The following is a 20927-nucleotide window of genomic DNA, read 5'->3' on the forward strand; positions in this document are numbered from 1 at the left end:
CAGATCATCGGCAATTTATTGCTCTTTGTTGCAATTGTATTTGTTCCATTTTTGCTTTGACTTTGTTTCATTTTGTGCTTAACTTTGATTTGTGAAAAATGCCGCGAAAAACTGTTAACAGTACATCGCGATGTGCAATGAGTGAAATAGCCGACTCGAATAATTTGACCGATAATACTTGCGACACTCACAAGGGGAGGCCACCAATTGTGAAATTCCGATTCAATTCATACTGCGCATGATAAAAGCTCATGGCCAGAGGTGCAATGTGGCAAAGCACCAAGATGCACTTCTCAGCCGTTGTCGAGAAAATCGACAGTTAAAATAAACCGTTGCGGTGAAATACTCTCTATGATTAATAATTATCGACAGCGTCGTGGCGCAGCTGTAAGCGCTCGGGTTCATAATCTGAAGGTCGCCGGATCGAATCTCGAGCCATGCAATTTTTTTTTTTAGTATTTGTTTTTTGTTATTCAAATGTGTCTATACACACACACGCACACACACACACACACACACACACACACAGACACATATATATATATATATATATATATATATATATATATATATATATATATGTTGTGTCTAGAGAAGACAGCCTAGACACAATGAGAGGAAGCCAAAAGGCACGCGCTAAGCTAAAGCAGGATGGCGTGAGGTCTGAAACAGGATACGTAATGAATGCTATAAAGAAAAGTACGTAGCTTCTGGAATACTTAACTTTAATCCATCCTTTTGGTACATCTGGAGATTGTGGCGATACAAGTGAGACTCTTTAGATACATGCAATGTTACTAATGGCGCCTTGCTAGGTCGTAGCCATTGACTTAGCTGAAGGCTATTCTAACTATCAGCTCTGCAAAGGAGCGAGGCTTCGTCAGTGTAGTCGCTAGCTACGTCGTCCGTACAACTGGGGCGAGTGCTAGTCCGTATCTCGAGACCTGCCTTGTGGTGGCGCTCGGTCTGCGATCACACAGTGGCGACACGCGGGTCCGACATGTACTAATGGACCGCGGCCGATTTAAAACTACCACCTAGCAAGTGTCTGGCGGTGACACCACATTCCTCCCCCGCAAATCGGCGAACGGTCCTGTTATAAGGCTTCCGCCCGCCGTGGGGAGGACCCCATGTTGACGTATGCGATGAGGTGGGGAGCCTAACAGCAGGCGAGGCTGTGCCACCCGCACCCGGCCATTCGGTCTGAGGGGAGCTAGGAAACGCCTGAAAACCTAGTCCAGGGTGCACGTCAACATGCGGTGTATGCGCCCGTAGAGAGACAGGAGGGGCCGAAGGGTCGACCTCCATTGCGTCGGGGTACCCGACGCGCGAAGACGCCATGTGGTCCGGAGCGGGGAAGAGTCCCATGGCGGAGGACAGCTGGTCACGGGAAGCGATCGGCGGCGCGTGACCCAGGGAGGCGCCTGGCGGTTGCAGCGAAGCGTCCACTGCGGGGGGCGCCGGCTGGAGGACAGGCGGCGGCGGCGGCGGCGGCGCGTCGCCACGAGGCAAAATGGAAGGCAGCGTCGGTAACACCTGGGGATGAGGCGAGCCAGTAGATGGGTCCCCAGGGCGCTGACCGGACGGCACCGTCGCTGAAAGCAGACGGGGAGCGGCAGACGACAAAGGCACAGCTGATTGAGATGCCGACGCACCTCACCAGAGGCCCCCAAAACCAAATACATCGCGCGGCCGAGGCAGCGAAGAATGCGCCCTGCGAGCCAACGCCGTGAACCTCGATAGTTGGATAGAATACAACGTCGCCTGGAGCAAAAGCAGGAGTCTGCCGCTGCACAGGAACCTGATGCGGCGGATGCAGCAAAGACATCAAGGTTCGATGAGGACGACCGTGGAGCAACTCAGCCGGCGAGCGACCATCTCGGGGCTGAGAGCGATACGATGACAAAAAGAGCAACAACGCGTCCTCCCGAGAATGCGACTCTTTCTTTGTGCGCAAGCACAGCACCGATCCCGATATCTGATGCATCTACCATCAACAAAAGGGTTATTGGGATCGAATGGCGTAAGGCAAGTATTTGAAAGCAACGCCGATTTCAACTGGCGAAAAGCGCGTTCGCATTCCATCGTCCAGACGAACGGAACACCTTTACGGCGTAAGCGATGAAGCACGAGCTGAAATGGAAGAGGCATTGCGCAGAAAGCGATGATAATAGTTAATTTTACCCAACACACTCTGTAGCTGCTTCAAATTCTGCGGCGAAGGCAAGTCTTGTATGGCACGGAGGTGCTCTGGACTGGGATGTATGCCTTGTGCATTTATGACATGTCCCAATATGGTAAGTCACGAGCAAAAAACACACATTTGTCCTTCCGCAAGCGAAGACCATTTTGTCGCAATACTTGAAACAATGTTCTTAGATTTGCTAAATGTTCGTCGGCTGTCCTTCCGGAGATCACAATATGGTCCAGATAGTTCGCTGCAGTAGGAACCGACGCACAAACAGTTTGTAAATATTGCTGAAACAATGCAGGGGCGGATGCACACCCGAATGGCAGTCTTTTGAATCGGTACAAGCCAAGATGCGTGTTAACCACCAAGACGCGCTGGGATTCCTCATCCACTGGTATTTACAAGTACGCATCTGCTAGGTCCAACTTCGAAAAATATTTACCCGGGCACAGTTTATCAAAAAGATCTTCCGGGCGGGGTAAAGGATAAGTTGCAATCACTAACTGTGGATTCACTGTAGCCTTGAAGTCCACACAAAGTCTCAATTTTCCGGAAGGTTTTGGCAAAATTACTAAGTGTGAGACCCAGAGAGAAGCCTGCACACGTTCAATTACACCTTGTGATTCTAAATCGTGTGATGTTCTTGCAACCTCATCACGCAATGCGTGAGGAACATTGCGCGCTCTGAAAAATTTCGGTTGCCCATTGACTTTCAGTTCCAAATGTGCTTCATAGTTTTTAGCGCAACCTAAGCCCGGTGCAAAAATGTCTGCAAATTCTTCACACAGACGAGAAACACTGTCTGATGGCACAGTCTGATTCACTGAGAGGACCTGATTGACTATTGACAAGTTAAACAACTGAAATAAATCTAAACCAAACAAGTTCACTGCAGTAGAAGAACGAAGAACGTAAAATGACACAAGTTTTGTTTGTCCTTTGTATGTTGCAAGAAGGCTGCACTGTCCTAACACAGGGATAGGCTGTCCTGAATAACTAGTGAGCTGAACGTTTGCGGCACGCAACGGAGGTTTGCCCAGTTGTTTGTACGTGTCATGATTGATCAATGAAACTGCAGCTCCGGTATCGAGCTGGAATGGTATGACCTTGCCATTAAAGTCCAAATCTACAAAAAGTTTATTGTCCTGCTGACGACAAGAGCGACTGTCTCGTGCAATTTGAACTGATACAGGGACATAAGCACTTGCGACCTGACGAGATTTCCGGCGACGTCGACGCACACTTTTTGTGGGACACACACAGTCACTGTTAGAGAAAGTGGCACTGGGCGGAGTGGAATTAACTACATGAATGTCCATGGGCGAAGGTTCACGAGCCTGAGTATTCTTGGTTCGATTCTGGCGCGAAGTAAAGGGCCTGGAATGATTAAGAGTGTCTGATCTGAGCTTTTGCTGGCAAACACTTTGAACATGTCCTTTCTTATTACAGTAAAAACAAATAGCTTGGCGTGACGGGCAATTGTCACGCGAATGTCCAGTAGCACACTGCGGGCATGATTTCACTGCATTTGTATGCTGGCGCGGCACACCTGGTTTAGAGCGTGGCGGCAGCTGCGTGGACGTGCGCGAGGGCAGGTTACTGGTCCGTGCAGCGCGCCCGGGGAGCCGGTTAATGTTACACATGGCTGGCGAAGTTGCAAATGATTCTTCAGCAAAGTCAAGCGTGTCTTGTCTATCCAATATGTCTATCACTTGTTGAAGGGAGGGATTGACGAGTTTCAAAATTTGCTCCCGTATACGAACATCAGAAATGTTCTGTGCTATTGCATCACGTACCATAGTATCTGAATAAGCGAGTCCACATTCACACTCAAAAGCACAATCCCGAGTAAGGCCTTGCAATGTTGCAACCCACTCCCTATTAGTCTGACCGGCCGTACGTTTTGTACGAAAGAACGTATACCTGTTTGCAACGACATTGACTGTTTCCTTGAAATAGGCATCTAAAGCAGACAAAATTTCTTCGTAGGACAGAGTTGCTACGGCGCGTCGGGGAAATAATTTCACTATCACACGGTACGTTTGCACCCCTACACACGACAATAAGTGAGGCTGCTGCTCGTTACCTTGAATTCTGTAGGCGGCGAGATGAAATCCAAACTGGCGTGACCACTCCGTCCATGTTTCCTTAGCTGGTTCATAGGGACAAAATGGGGGTGCAACTGCGTGTTGTGGCTGCGGTAGCGGTGAAGCGGCGGCTGCCGCATCGTTTTGCAGGGCACGTTGACCCTGGACGAGCTGTCCAAGGGCATCCAATAAGGCCTGCGTCTGCTGATTCTGCAAGCGATAAAATTCGGACAGTACATCTGGCGAAGCCATGACACAAGTAAATTAGAGCAATACGAACGCGAAATCCTCTTTTAAGCCTCGTCGCCAAAAATGTTGTGTCTAGACAAGACAGCCTAGACACAATGAGAGGAAGCCGAAAGGCACGCGCTAAGCTAAAGCAGGATGGCGTGAGGTCTGAAACAGGATACGTAATGAATGCTATAAAGAAAAGTACGTAGCTTCTGGAATACTTAACTTTAATCCATCCTTTTGGTACATCTGGAGATTGTGGCAATACAAGTGAGACTCTTTAGATACATGCAATGTTACTAATGGCGCCTTGGTAGGTCGTAGCCATTGACTTAGCTGAAGGCTATTCTAACTATCGGCTCTGCAAAGGAGCGAGGCTTCGTCAGTGTAGTCGCTAGCTACGTCGTCCGTACAACTGGGGCGAGTGCTAGTCTGTATCTCGAGACCTGCCTTGTGGTGGCGCTCGGTCTGCGATCACACAGTGGCGACACGCGGGTCCAATATGTACTAATGGACCGCGGCTGATTTAAAACTACCACCTAGCAAGTGTGGTGTCTGGCGGTGACACCACAATATATATATATATATATATATATATATATATATATATATATATAATTCCCGGCAATCAGTTGCAACAATTATGCATATAATAAGTTGTTGAAGGTCGTTTGTCGTGGAAAAACTGGCGACTTCGAACATCATTATGTTTTCCCCAAACAAAGTTGTATTTGACAAATGTTCTTAGTTGTCTTCATAATGTTAACCACGTACAGTTAACGGAAGACGTAGAAACGATATTCCGAAACGAATACGTATAGCGTAAGTCAAACGTTCGAATTAGAATAGAAACCTCACGAACACAAATTTGCTGTGGCAGGTATGAAATATAAGCTCCGTTACTCGCTCGTTACACTTGAAGGACAGATGTTGAATGGGCCGAAACGAGCCGCTGCATAAAAGCGTAGTTGCCTGCTAACTTCGAAAGAAGGTAGATGCGGTCCCTAGCGCAACTTATAACATCGTCGAAAATCAGTGCGGACGTGAGAGCTTTGGTACACCCTGTTAAACAAACGGAAAAATGGAGGCGGTACAATTGGAGAGCGATCCGCCTTCACCAAAAAGCATAAGTAATTCATTAATAGTTTATACATACACACACACACACACACACATATATATATATATATATATATATATATATATATATATATATATATATATTTGAATTAAAAAAAACTAATAATAAAAAAAATGTTGCATGGCGCGAGATTCGATCCGGCGACCGACCTTCCGATTACAAACCCGAGCGCTTACCGCTGCGCCACGACGCTGTATGAAATTATTAACCGTAGAGAGTATTTCACCGCAACGGTTTCTTTTAACTGTCGATTTTCTCGACAACGGCTGAGAAGTGCATCTTGGTGCTTTGCCACCTTACACCTCTGGCCATGAGCTTTTATTATGCGCAGTATGAATCAAATCTGAATTTCACAATTGGCGGCCTCCCCTTGTCAGTGTAATAGTGATAATCGTCTAATTACAGATAATCAGTGCCTACCGATCACTAGTAATGATTTTGATCCTAATGATGAACAAACAAATTCAATTATGTCCACAGTAAATTTAACAATTGATGACACGGCACGTTTGGTACAATGAACGCTGCTCAGTTTGACACACCCGATTTGCAAAATTTGCATAGTGAACAGATAAATTTTTCTCACGAAGATGAACAATGTAGTCAAAATACGTCAGATTTATTTGATTCTGAGGTAGTGACCCACAGTGCACATCCGATTGGCAAACCTTTTCAAGAATCACAGAATGACCAAATGGTTATACAAAACGTGACACATGCAGATACACCTACACACAGCATAGAAAATAGAGTCGCTACTATTGGCATGGATCAAGTTATGGCATTATTGCTACAACTTCATGAACCAAACAAACAACTTAGTGAAAATCACAAACAACAACTTAATGAAAATAATGAAAATCTCAAACAACAACTTAATGAAAAACTAGACAATAATTCCAAACAGTCGAATGAAAAACAAGACAACAATTTCAAACAGCTTAGTGAACAGATTACAGCCATTGCCGTGCAATGTCATGATACTGAAGAACAATTACGTGAGGAAATTAAGGCTTGTGCTAGGAACAGTAGTGAAGAAATTAGATCTGTGGCACAAGAATTAAGTAATACACATGCAGCCACAACTAAATTACTTAGAGATGAAATTAGTGCTGTCGCTAAACAATGTTCTGAAAACGCAACACAGTTATGCGACGAGTTTAAATTAATGTCAGCAGAACTTTCACGCACACTGGATGCGAAAGTAGACACGAAATTTGACCAACAGAACAGCCAAATTGACGAACGTTTTAATCACCACTTACAAAATAGTAAAACGTGTTACAGTAAATTTATACAGGAACAGAATAAAGTAAAGCGACAAGTCATGGAAACAATTACTGCACAGAGACAGGAAGATAAACGTAAATTGTTTACGAAAGCAAAAACATACATAGACAACAGTATTGCTACAGTATCAGACGAAATTAATACTATCAAACAGTTGAACACCGAATTGCATGATGAAATCTCCGATCTTAAAACAAAAGCAGACACACACACACATTAGACTTTCAGACAATGACCAACAGACTTGAAAAGTTGGAACTAATACAGGATCCCGATGCCATCAAAGCAGACGTTAAAAAATTGAACGAAACCACACGTAAAATACAAAAACAAGTTAATGCTTGTGATAATAAAAACGACGATCAGGTAAAAGCACTGACTGAAAAATATGATGAATTGGCCAGTCGTATTGACGTTATCGAAAGTAATAATGACACCAAATCAGACGATATGTCACCAGTTTCGTTTAATCAAGCACCCGAATTCCAAAATTTATAGCAGACAATCAGTGAGATAGGTTCGTCCAATAATACATTATGTAGAAAATCGTCATCTTTACAACACGAAGTGACGGAGATGAAAAATATTTCAGCCTTTAACACATCACAGCAAACGCCACTTTCCGATCATTTGTCAGACTCACACAGCCAGTATAATTTAGGTAATTTACAGAGAGTACGTGACTTAGATTCTGAACAGTCACAGACAAACAGATTAACATACAATCCTGAACCTGTTCAGACATACAGAGACGATAATTTTGATTACAAGCACTTTCTATCCGTGAGAAAATTTAAAGTATTTAAAAATGACAGAAAACAGATTCACGCCTTGGATTGGATACAACAATTTAGCTTTGCTTTTCCACCAACTTGGCCCGTCACACAAACTTGAATTTATTTGCAGTTTTTTGGAAGGCGAACCGGCAACTCGTATGAGACCGATCGCGAGACAATGCTATTCGGTAGAAGAATTTCAGAACGCTTTTCTGTCAGCGTATTGGTCGAAGACGACACAGCATTGAATCAAGGATCAATTAATTAGTTTACCAAATTATGAGAACTCAAATTTTTCCACTGTCACGCAATTTTTTGAACACATGGTCCAACAAAATCAGTACTTAAGTGAACCATACAGTGAATCTGCACTTATTCAATTTCGCATTTCTAAATTACCACGATCATTAAGAGTATCACTTTTAACGGGTCAGCAGAAAGAAAATATTTCGACATTCAGAGATCTGTTACGGCTTTTGGAAGTTCAGCAATCAGATTATTCTTTCGTAAACAAAAATTTTTCACATCATAACCAAGCCAACAAGCATACAGTAATTACGATCAGCCACGCTATTTCAATGGCAAGGGTGATAGACGCTCCAGGAATGACAACCATAAGAACTTCAATAACAGACATAATTTTAATTATCAGTATCGTCAAAATTATCAGCAACAGGAACCACATTTTGGTAACGATAGACGCTTTTCCCCGCAACAGCATCAAAGACAACCGGTTAGCGTACCTAACCAACAATGCAGTCTGCAAGGTCAACCAAGCTTTAATGTTTCGCCACCTACACGTATAGCGTCGGCCACACCAAATAGTAACGCACAGCAACAAGGAAATCAGTACGTACAGAAAACACACCATTTCAACTCATATCGCAATGCACCGTATAGAAATGACTATCATGATAGACGTAAAAGTAATGAGCACAATTTTCAGCGTACGTTTAATAACAGTCGGTCTTACCAGCAGCAGAATCATCCGCAACAACAAATTATCATGAATGAACCAGACAGTCGATATCATCCCGAACGTAATACGTCAGGACGAAATAACAGAACAGTACAAATAGTTGAAATGCCACAGCATCATCCGGGAAATAACAGCACGTCAGAAAAAATTTGACTAGATACAGTACAGGTTGCATCTTCCTGCAACGCAAGCAATACTTTTGACACAGAGAATTTTGTTCACGAAAATGTTATTACTTGTGACGACATCCGAGACACTCTTTTGCAGGGAAAACCAGTTATTCAAAAAACCATTTCCCACCCTGTCATTGAAGTAAAGATTGGATCTTCCAAATTTTCAACAGTAATCGATTCTGGATCACCTATGTCAGTTATAAATGAGGAAACCTTCAACGAATGTAACAAAGAGAATACCTATCCTACGTTATCATTAGGCAAAACTAAAGTAAAAGGAGCAGCATCTGGTAAAGGAGTAGATGTAAAATTACAGACACATTTATCATTTTGTATTGCAGGTCATACATTTCACTCAAATTTTTGGATTGTTCCCTTATTGACAACAGACGTTATTTTAGGTACGAATTTTCTGGTACAACACGACGCAATTACTGACTTTCAAAACTCCTATTTAATGTTAAAGGATGAAAATGTACAACTGGCTTCAGAATTTCAGCACTCTTTATCTGCAGAAGAACAAGCAATTAATCGTACAGAGGTCATTCCACATTGTTCACAGATTCGTACGTACACAACTATAATACTCCAGACGTAGCCGACTATGACGTTATACAGATGATTTCTGATAAAGTTAAACAGAGCAGTGCAAATACAGACGACGAACGCACGCAACTACGCAAAATTCTTTTACAGCAAGCTCCAGTTTTTGAGAACGTCCCTGGTCTATGTCCGGTTTTATGTATGAATTTCAAGTTATACAGCACGACACATTTAAAGCCAAACATTATCCCATTCCGTATATTCACAGAGAACAAGTTAAGAAAGAATTGCAAGCTATGCTTGACCAAGGAATTATTGAACCGCCAGTTAGTCCGTACATAAACCCACTCCATATTGTTAAGAAAAAGGATGGTTCACTTCGCCTCGTACTTGATTCGCGCCACATCAATAACATTATTATTAATGAAACAGATCGCCCACAGACACTAGAAGAACTTCTACAGAAATTTCGTGGTACTGTTATTTATTCCACATTAGATTTGAAATCGGGATTTTGGCAAATTCAGCTCCATCCGGACTGCAGAAAGTACACGGCTTTTCTCTGTTTTGGTGACTGTTATCAATTTTGTAAATTACCGTTCGGTTTAACTATTTCTTCTGCAGCTTTTATTCGCGGTTTGAATACAATACTTCCGACAGAACTTAAAGACAGAATCACAATGTATGTAGACGACATTCGTATTGCAGAAGCTAACTGGGCTGAACGCAGTTTGATTCTTGAACAACTGTTACGAACTTTTCGTGCACAAGGACTCACAGTTAATCTAAGTAAATCGCACTTTGGCAAAACTTCTATAAAATTTCTTGGACATGTAATTTCAGCAGAAGGCATTGCGCCTGACCCGGAAAAACTTCAAGCATTACGTGACATTACTGTTCCTATGACGAAGAAACAACTACGCAGCTTCCTGGGATTAATTAACTTTTTTCGTAAATTTATTCATTACTCTGCTTTAGACACCCCTAGATTATGTCAATTGACGGGTAAAAACACTATTTGGTCCTGGGATAGCCAAGCACATTCTGAATTTGTCAATCTGAAACAAGCTTTGTTGAATGCGCCACTTTTATCACATCCAGATCTTACCAGAAATTTTTCCATTGCCACCGACAGTTCTAACACCGCTTTAGGCGTACACATTTTTCAGGAAATTGAAGAAGATGGTTGTACAGTAATTAAAAACATCGCCTTTGCGAGTCGCATTCTGTCACCTGCTGAACGCAATTATTCTGTCACAGAACTTGAAACATTATGTGTTGTACGGACATTTACGAGATTTCGGCATTTATTTATGGAAGACACACTACCGTTTACACAGATCTTAGAGCTATACAGTTTTTACTTTCCGCAAAATTTACACACGACAGGTTAAGCAGATGGAAACTTTATTTACAGGAATTTAATTTTACAATTGTTCACATTCCCGGTACACAAAATATTGTAGGAGACGCACATCCCGCTCTCTCAGCAACAATCAGCAAGACATCGCAACCAACTTCTGCAAAGCAAATTTCAGCGTCATGTATATTCAACAAGTTGCATTTGAAAATTTCATTTCGTCGTCATTACGAGACATAGGACAAGAGCAGAGTAAAGACAACGTATGGAAAGAAATTAAACACCTTTGGCAAGATAGGAATAATGTTACCATTAGAAACCATTACACTGTACGCAATAATATTCTGTTTCGCCGCTCTCACCCAGACAGCAACAATTGGTTACTATGTATTTCTGACGAGCTTGTTAACAAATTAATTTGCTATACTCATTTAAGTTACGCACATTATGGAGCCAGAAAATGTTTTCTTATGCTGAGACAGAACTGTTATTTGCCAATATGGAGAAACGTATTCGACGAGTTTTAGCGTCATGTAAAATCTGCCAGAAAGCTAAATCAGACACCACTTCACATAATCCTCCTTTATATCCCATTGTACCTGTTAAATTAAGACATATGGCCGCAGTAGACATTTTTGGTCCAATTCCGAGAACTAACAGAGGTTTTTGCTACATCTTTGTCGCTGTTGAGCTCACTTCAAAATTTGTTACCTTCACTCCGTTACGCAAAGCTACAGCTAAATCTGTTTCCAATGCATTTGTAAAACATTTTTTATTCCTTGTAGGGCATGTATTGTAAGTAATTTCCGACAATGGACCACAATTTCAATCTGCTATGTGGACACGTATGTTACGAACAAGAAACATTTTTCCGATCTATATATCCAAGTACCATGCTTCTTCGAACCCTTGTGAACGACTAATGAAAGAAATTGGTAAACTATGTAGAATATACTGCCATAAAAAACATATTGATTGGGATACACACGTACTGTCATTCCAGGATGTAATTAACTCGATACCAAATGAATCTACTATGTTATCTCCAACTGTTATAATGAAAAATGTTGAACCACCTAACAAAATTAAAGAATTAGTGTCCTTTCCTACATCTCGTCGACTACGACACCATGAAATAATTGACATTGCGCTGAACAACATCAAACGTGCCGCAGAGCGCCGGAGAAGACAGCAAAAACAGGTTTGTACACCCCGTGACTTTTACATTGGACAGGAGATATTAGTACGTACACACTATTTATCCAACAGAGGAAAGAATAGATGCAGTAAATTTGAACTTCTATACGCAGGTCCATATCGAATTCGCAGCATTCCTCACCCCAATGTAGTACACGTCGAAACTCTGAGAACCAGAAAAAGTAAAGGCAATCACCATGTCTCCAAAATTAAACCCTTTATTGAATTGAACATACTTTATGATTTATCACACTGTAATACCATTTTCTGATTTTAATATGACCAATGATGCAATTATATTTATGTGACTACTTACTGATGATTATCATATTTTTTCTTGGCAAGTGCCCAGCAAGGTAAGGTTAGCAGGTCGCTTTTCTTGTCGTTACACATCAGACCGTGCACATTTTTTCAGATAAACTTACATATTTTATGACCAATTACGCAATTCTATCTAGTGACGTATTAATTTTATCAAATTCTTTCTCCATTAAAGTCTTCAACTCTCGCCTCTATCAACTACACAACATACAAGCTGAACACGAAGAAAGTCAATTCTTGTCGTTATATATCAGACCGTGCATATTTTCCATTTTTCGTGTATGTATGATTGTTTTCCTGTTTTGTTTGTATGCACTACGAAATCTTTAAGATATAACAAACACCAGTTGACTTTGACAATTTGCCTTATGATATCTCAACATCGTGACTATTTTACATTTTTTTTGCTACTACATTATGATACTCTGTGTACATTTTTGCACCTGAACACTCTCTATGTTTTTGACATAATACTTTTTCTGTCATGCCATGCTGTATGCTTAATTATATCACTAGAAACAAGTTTTCATTTAATGAGTATATGATTTAAATGCAAGATATTAATCCCTATTCATCATTTTCAGAAAGCAATACCGTGTCAAGGAAATAACTTAAACAAACCACAGTGGATTATTATGAAATGGGAATTTCACCTTCGGAATGAACGAAAGAAAATGTAATACCAAGTCATGAAGAGTAAATGGATCAGAATTAACAAGCATTAACAAGAATATACTATACACATCGTATGATAGCAGTCTTAACTGATAATTTTTCTTTCAGAATACGAGGCGATTGATGCAGGCTGTCAGACAGAACTACACATCTTACTTTTAGTGATGAAATATGCTAGAAATAAGAAACTCTATACTATGAATAGTTGTATGAAGTAAATGGTAATATGAATAATGAAGTGTCTTTTTTGCAGATGATAATGAATGGTGATGAATAGTTATATGAAGAATATGCTAATATGAATAATGAAGTTTTTCTTTGCAGGTGATGATAGTAATGAAGTTATGGTAATATGAATAATGAAGTTTTTTCCTTGCAGATGAGAATAATGATGAAGTTTATATATTTACTATTTGTTAAGAGATGCTATGTAGTTATTTAAGTATTTGTTGCAGTTCGTTTTGACAGTATGTCTTATATCGCATGGTATAATGACTGAATGTTTTGGAAAGGACAGCTAGAGTACATACATATTGAGTACACGTTTCATTACCTGTTAATTCGAAGTTCACTACTTTTCAGCATAATATGCGTTTCTTCTTTCAGCTTAATAATCCATTTTGTATTTTTTCAGGAGAAGCTATTCGTGAAATTAATGTGCTATAAGCAGTTAGCCATTAAACTTGTTCTAGTACCTGCATTTTTATTACCCATTTGTGTGTGTCATTCATGAATGTGTGTTTCATAACCTTGCTACAGCTGACTCATGACGAATGACGTTACTAATCCTTATTTGCAGCAATAAGTCAAAAGCAAATATTTTCATGCCCCAGCAATTAATTATCAATCCCAACGCAATGCATTGCTAGCACAAAAAAAATGTATTACCTGTCCCAAATAATGCTACCAGTTTAAGAGAGTTCTGAGTAATACTGAATGATGTTTTGTAACAATGTATAAATGCTATGCCAATAATTTCTGTAAATAATATTTTTGTTATACTCTATAAATGCTATGCCAATAATTAACTCTCATTTTGAATGATGACTTCTGAATAACACTGAACAATGTTTTATAAAACTATACGAATACTTTGTAAGTGGCCAATGAATGCCACTGTTCCTTATATTTTAAATTTGTCTTATGTCACTTACATGCTATTATATATGAATACCAGTAGCTTGATGCTACACTCATTAGCTCCTGTTTTGAATGATGACTTCTGATGGTTTGTAACTGGCCAATGAGTGTCAATGATTACTATAACAGGATGAATTATGTTAATGCTATGCCATTAATTAACTCTTGTTTTGAATGATGACTTCTGAACAATGCATAAAAATGTTTAATAACTGGCCAATGAGTGCCAATGTTCACTGTAATCAGATGACTTATGAATAATATTCTGTAATACTTCATACATAGTACAGAAATGTTTAGTAACTAGGCAATGAGTGCCAACAATTACTAAAATCGGTTGATAGACTAGTGTAATTCTCAATTATGACTAGCATAAGACTTAATGTCCCTCACCTTTTGACCTAATTACCAGAAATTACTGCAATATCCGTTTGTCCTGTCCATCCTCATTATCATGGAGCACTATACTTGGTGTTTGTACTAATTCTACGTTGGTGAAAGAGTATGGATTCTGCGAGAGTGTGGTGTTGACACATCATGCTGTCCACCACCTTGAACAATGGAGATGTTATTATGGTCCCACTGTTTGGTGTACTTGATGTACTACCAAAATGATAACATTGAATATTAATACGACATTTCAGTGTCTTGGCTACACTGATTAATACTTTGGGGAAGAGAACTCCAGATTGTCTCACTTGGTGTTGTGCTTCTGTAGAAAGATATGGACTTTCAGTGTAGCTACGTGCAACCTACTGTGCTACAACCATGATGCAATCCTTCCCTTTCCTATCCTAGTTCTTGTAAAATGGTAAAAATATATACAGTGCGTGTGCACTTTATGTCATTTGTTAACATGTTTTGTACTCATTGCGTATACATCTTGTAATTTCTTGATATGTTCTGTACTCAGTGCATGTGCACTCTATTTCATTTTATGTTCTGCACTTATATATATGTATATACTCTGTGACTGTAAACTTAGTTAATTAAGAAAAATTTGTTGGTCATTGCAAGTCCAATTGACTCACCATCGCTGCCAAATTTTTGCTCTTCCCCCCAGTGGAGGTTATGTAAGAGGTCCGAGAAGATGTAATTTCGATGTATTGCTCATGTGCTGCCTGCGATATGCAAGGTATAAGAGAATCGCTGACCAGAGAGCAGTGTTGACTGAGTAGGAACTGTGTAGCTGTAGCAGTAAGTTATTGCTAGTCTGCGCTAGTCTGCAGTCTGATCTGGTCTGGTATGGTGTATCGTGTTGGCTGGGCCGGTCGCGGTGCAGCGATGCCGGAGCCTGAGTATAATTGTATAAGGTAAAAAGCAGCTTCGCGCATATCTAGTAATGTTATCTGAACTCCCATGCAAATGTTTTAAAAATGTCCTAATAATAATCTTTGTCATATAAAGTAATTTTTTTTTTTACAAGCATTCATTTCAATTTGAAGAATTTACTAATTTCTCCAATCCATGATCATTCCGATTGTTGCAAAAGAAAAATCAGTTGCTTCCTTTCATAAATGACAAATCTATCGGCCAGCATTGCACAGAGCTGTGCCGGAAAAATTTATTGTAAGAGCAGATATATTCGGCGACTTTATTGAGGTAAGAATTTTTCCTTTTTTATTCAGAATGAGCTTACAGGGCCGTGACGAAGCACTGCTGTTGTCCAAAATTTACCAGGTTACTGAATTTATTTTTTATTACGAGGTTTAGCAATTTTTCTGTTTCGAGCTTACATTAAATGAGAAAAGAATTTTGTGGGTACATTAAATGGGAAACTAATTTTGTGTGGAGGTTAAATGTGAATGAATTTCTGTAGGGAGGTTACAAATGTGAAAGGAATGAATTTTGTGGGGACGTTACACTAAATCAGAATCATATTCATATTATTTATTATTAAAAAAATTATTTTATGGGGAGGTTACAACAGTGGTAACGTAAACCGGCATAATATGCACTATTGGGCAACGGAAAATCCACGATGGCTGCGACAAGTGAAACATCAGCGACCTTGGCGGGTTATTGTATGGTGGAGCATTACGGGGGGAAGGATAATTGGCCCCCATTTTATCGATGGCAATCTAAATGGTGCAATGTATGCTGATTTTCTACGTAATGCTCTACCGATGTTACTAAAGATGTTTCACTGCATAACAGAATGGCGATGTGCTTCCAACATGATGAATGTCCGGCACATAGCTCGCGTGCGTTTGTAGCGGTACAGAATAGCATATCTCATGACAGATGGATTGGTCGTCGAAGCACCATACCAATGCACGCACGTTCACAGGATCTGACGTCCCCAGATTTCTTTCTGTGGGTAAAGTTGAAGAATATTTGGTATCGTGATCCACCGACAACGCCTGACAACATGCGTCAGCGCATTGTCAGTGCACGTGCGAACATTACGGAAGGCGAACTACCCGCTGTTGAGAGGAATGTCGTTACACGTATTGCCAAATGCATTGAGGTTGACGGACATCCTTTTGAGCATTTATTGCATTAATGTGGTATTTACAGATAATCACGCTTTAACAGCATGCGTTCTCAGAAATGATAAGTTCACAAAGGTACATGTATCACATTGGAACAACCGAAATAAAATGTTCAATCGTACCTACGTTCTGTGTTTTAATTTAAAAAACCTACCTGTTACCAACTGTTCGTGTAAAATTGTAAGCCATATGTTTGTGACTATTACAGCGCGATCTATCACGAAGCGAAAAAAGTGGTCAAACTAAAACATTCATATGTGTTTACGTACTACACGAATATGTAATAAAAAATTGGGGTTCCCATTTAAAAAACGCAGTTGGTATCCGTTTGACCTATGGCAGCGCTATCTAGCGGGCCAACCATAGCGCCATCTGGTTTCCCCCTGCAAGCTAGACAAGTTTCGTTCTTTGTAGTTTCTTCGTTTGAGGCTTATTTCGTGAGATATTTGGCCCGGTCACGATCAATGGAACACCCTGTAGAGCTGTAAGTATGATAAAAGTTAATTTTTTCGCGAACAGTTTGCAGAAAATCATTTGAGGAATATTGCAGGGTATGCACTTCGGTTTGGTCAGCTCAGTGCGTCCTGAACCGGTGGAGAGCGGGCAATAAATGGCTTCCCCTTCCGAACAAATGAACAAACTCTCCCAGCACTTTGGATGAAAACTGATGGCTGCACACCGGCCATCCTATCCTGCTCGGACTATTTCGAACGGAACTGATAGAGGAGTACGCCGTAGGTGGCGATTACGCTGCCCACCGAGACGAAGAGTGACCTGTCGACAGAGAAGAACCCGGCCGCAGAGAAACGAAGCGGCGGCACCTGCTGTGACCACTCCGAGAGCAGCCAACGGACCTCCTGGGCGCGCTGGGAAGCTGCTGCGCACGCCTCCACCATCACCACCAGCCGCAGCAACAAGTGCGCCGCAAACGCCACATTCAGCCCCAACAGGACGCCCGCGACAGGCGCTGCGCCCTCGTCCGGGCTGAAAGCCAGAGTGAGGTCGACGCCGTCTAGCAGGCGCAGGATGTCTGCAGCCACCTCAAAGGCGACGCTGAGTCCGAAGTGGTCCTCCAGCAGATGAGCTGCTCGCAGAAGCCGCATGTACTGGCGGCGTACGCTGCCAATGTCCAGGGTGCACCAGGCGCCATCAGCATCTGTAAACAAAGACACGGAGGCTCTCACCATCACTGCCTTCTTGCCATACCTCGGCAGTAGTTCTTCAAGGATCGGGAAGACAGTTAATGCATACTTCACACTGGCAAGGAGGAGTCCCCCATGATGGGATCGACTTTTCGAAACCATCTACAAGGTGACGTAGGTTAAGAGCTACATCTACATGGTGAAGCAACCCTCTCTTGTCGTTCCCTTTTTAGGTACTCCATGTTGACGTCTGCTCGTAGAAGTCCACATGCTAATATCTGAACACCGGTACCTCTGAATTCACTCGTATCAGCAGATAATTTGCGTTTCTGTCATCTATATGTCCGTAAAGTTCCAATCTAGCACTAAAGTCATAGAATCCCCTTAATACTCCGTTGCTACCAACAGTCAGAGATCGTACACTACATCACTTTTAATCTCCGTAATATTCTAACAGTTTATCGTGAATCTTAATACGATAAAGTCCAATCTAATTATTGTCCCGCTGACTGACACGGGTTCCCTGCCCTTTAACGAAACAATCAAGGGAAAAAGGCGGCAATAACGACGATCAGGCCTTTTTATAGGTTTTTCATCACAACAGTTTAACGTCACTGCCTTCTCCATGACGGAGCTTCCGTGGCTTTGCTGTACTTAGACGTTAAACTACTTGCTGATATACTACAATTTTGATCTGCAATCACCGAACTCTGATTCTACACTATTTTCCCCAATAAAAAATCTATTCTTAATTTTAAATTATTCTTTCTATAGCTTTCATCACTGTAAACTGAACCGAGGTGTTACAATGGATAAGTGTTAAGTGCCTGGCAGAGGGTTTATCGAACCATCTTCACAATTCTCTATTATTCCAATCTCGTATAGCGCTCGGAAAGAATGAACACCTATATCTTTCCGTACGAGCTCTGATTTCCCTTATTCTATCGTGGTGATCGTTCCGCAGTATATAGGTCGGTGTCAACAAAATATTTTCGCTTTCGGAGGAAGAAGTTGGTGATTGGAATTTCGTGAGAAGATTCCATCGCAACGAAAGACGCCTTTCTTTTAATGATTTCCAGCCCAATTCCTGTATCATTTCTGTGACACTCTCTCCCATATTTCGCGATAATACAAAACGTGCTGCCTTTCTTTGAAATTTTTCGATGTACTCCATCAGTCCTACCTGGTAAGGATCCCACACCGCGCAGCAGTATTCTAAAAGAGGACGGACAAGCGTAGTGTAGGCAGTCTCCTTAGTAGGTCTGCTACATTTTCTAAGTGTCCTGCCAATAAAACGAAGCCTTTGGTTAGCCTCCCCCCCCACAACATTTTTTATGTGTTCTTTCCATTTTAAGTTGTTTGTCATTGTGATACCTAGGTATTTAGTGGAATTTACGGCTTTTAGATCCCAGGTATTACATGAAGCAGCCATTCATCCTGGTGGAGTCTTGTTTGCGAGCAGTCAAGAAAAAAAAGAATTGGAATTTTACGTGACAGTCAGTAGTGTTAGAAAGGAGTTTTTCATCGACTGCTTGTATGGTGTAATGGATAAGGTAGGGCCTTCACGTACTGAAAGCTGTGGATTCGAATATCGTCAGGTGCATTAAATTTTTATCGAAATTACTTTTCAACACTAATATTCTTCAATTAATTGGTTTAATAGTAATTCTATATTCCTCTCCCTTTGCCACGTCATTTTATTCATCATATCAACTTCTTCATTTGCTGTCAGTTGCCGGCCGCGGTGGTCTAGCGGTTCTAGGCGCTCAGTCCGGAACCGCGCGACCGCTACGGTCGCAGGTTCGAATCCTGCTTCGGGCATGGATGTGTGTGATGTCCTTAGGTTAGTTAGGTTTAAGTAGTTCTAAGTTCTAGGGGACTGATGACCACAGATGTTAAGTCCATAGTGCTCAGAGCCATTTGAACCATTTTGCTGTCAGTTTTCTTCCTATCATTCGTTTTCCACTTGAAATCTTCGTTCATTTAATTTTATTTAATTTTATATATTTATTTCTATTGAACTTCCTTCGTTCCAGCATCCGGTTTTCTTCGTCCATGTTATTGTGTTCATCATTTCTATTCCTCATACTGATTGAATTTTGTTTTACGTATAAACTCTTCTTTCACTTAAATATTCATCTGCGTTACTCTGTCCATAGTGCAACAGGAATTTAGGTTATGTATCAACTTTTTATATGACGATTGAAATCCAAAAAAATGAACATCTTGTAATGAAAATTACATTTTTGACACAACTGCACAGCCAATATAAATTGAGTATTTTGTCTTTTGTTTTTAATCGATACATCAACATTTTCAAATATTTAAGTACTGCAACAGAGAAATGTAATTATATTCGCATGCACAAAGATTCGGAGTGGAAAAAGAACGATAGGAACAAAACTATGGGCAAATGAAGAAGTAGATATGATGGTTAGAATGATGTGACGAAGGAACAGAAATGAAAAATTACATTTAAACCAGGTAACTGAACAAAAATAATGATTCAAGTCCTTTCAACAATGACTTAAAAATGAAAATTTAAAACACGTACTGAGATTCGAGTCCACAACCTTCGATACGTGAAGACCTTACCCTGTCCACTTTTTGTTTTCTTTACTGATCTCATTGTGTTCGTTATTCTTCGTTGCATTTTTTCATGGTGGACGTCCCATGACACCTGTCCAAGTTCATCGTTGATCCGTTCACTCAGTTTTTTTTTTTTTTATTACAGAGGGCAGCTAACTCTCTGATCGAACACGATGAGCTACCATGCGGGCTAAAATTTTGGAAATTTGTGGTAAGTTCCTAAGGGATCAAACTGCTGAGGTCATCGGTCCCTAGGCTTACACTCTACTTAATCTAACTTAAACTAACTTACGCTAAGGACAACACACACACACACACACACACACACATGCCCGATGGCCACTCAAGCAATTTGTAATGGACTACTTATTTACCGCTATTGAGTGTAACATAAAATCCTTTTTTTTTATTATTCGCAAACGTGGGGCCACCAGGGTGAATGGGAGCAGTGTGTGATACCTCAGACTTTAACCTACAATCACGATGTAGATGGTTTTAAAAAACCGAGCGCACCGCTGCAGAGATTCCCTTGTGAGGCGAAACGACACATTCCAATAAAGATTGCGCGACGTGACGCTTGTCGGGGGACTTCCTTGC

This window comes from Schistocerca americana, chromosome 7 (genome assembly GCF_021461395.2).
Source record: "Schistocerca americana isolate TAMUIC-IGC-003095 chromosome 7, iqSchAmer2.1, whole genome shotgun sequence".
Taxonomy (NCBI): domain Eukaryota; kingdom Metazoa; phylum Arthropoda; class Insecta; order Orthoptera; family Acrididae; genus Schistocerca; species Schistocerca americana.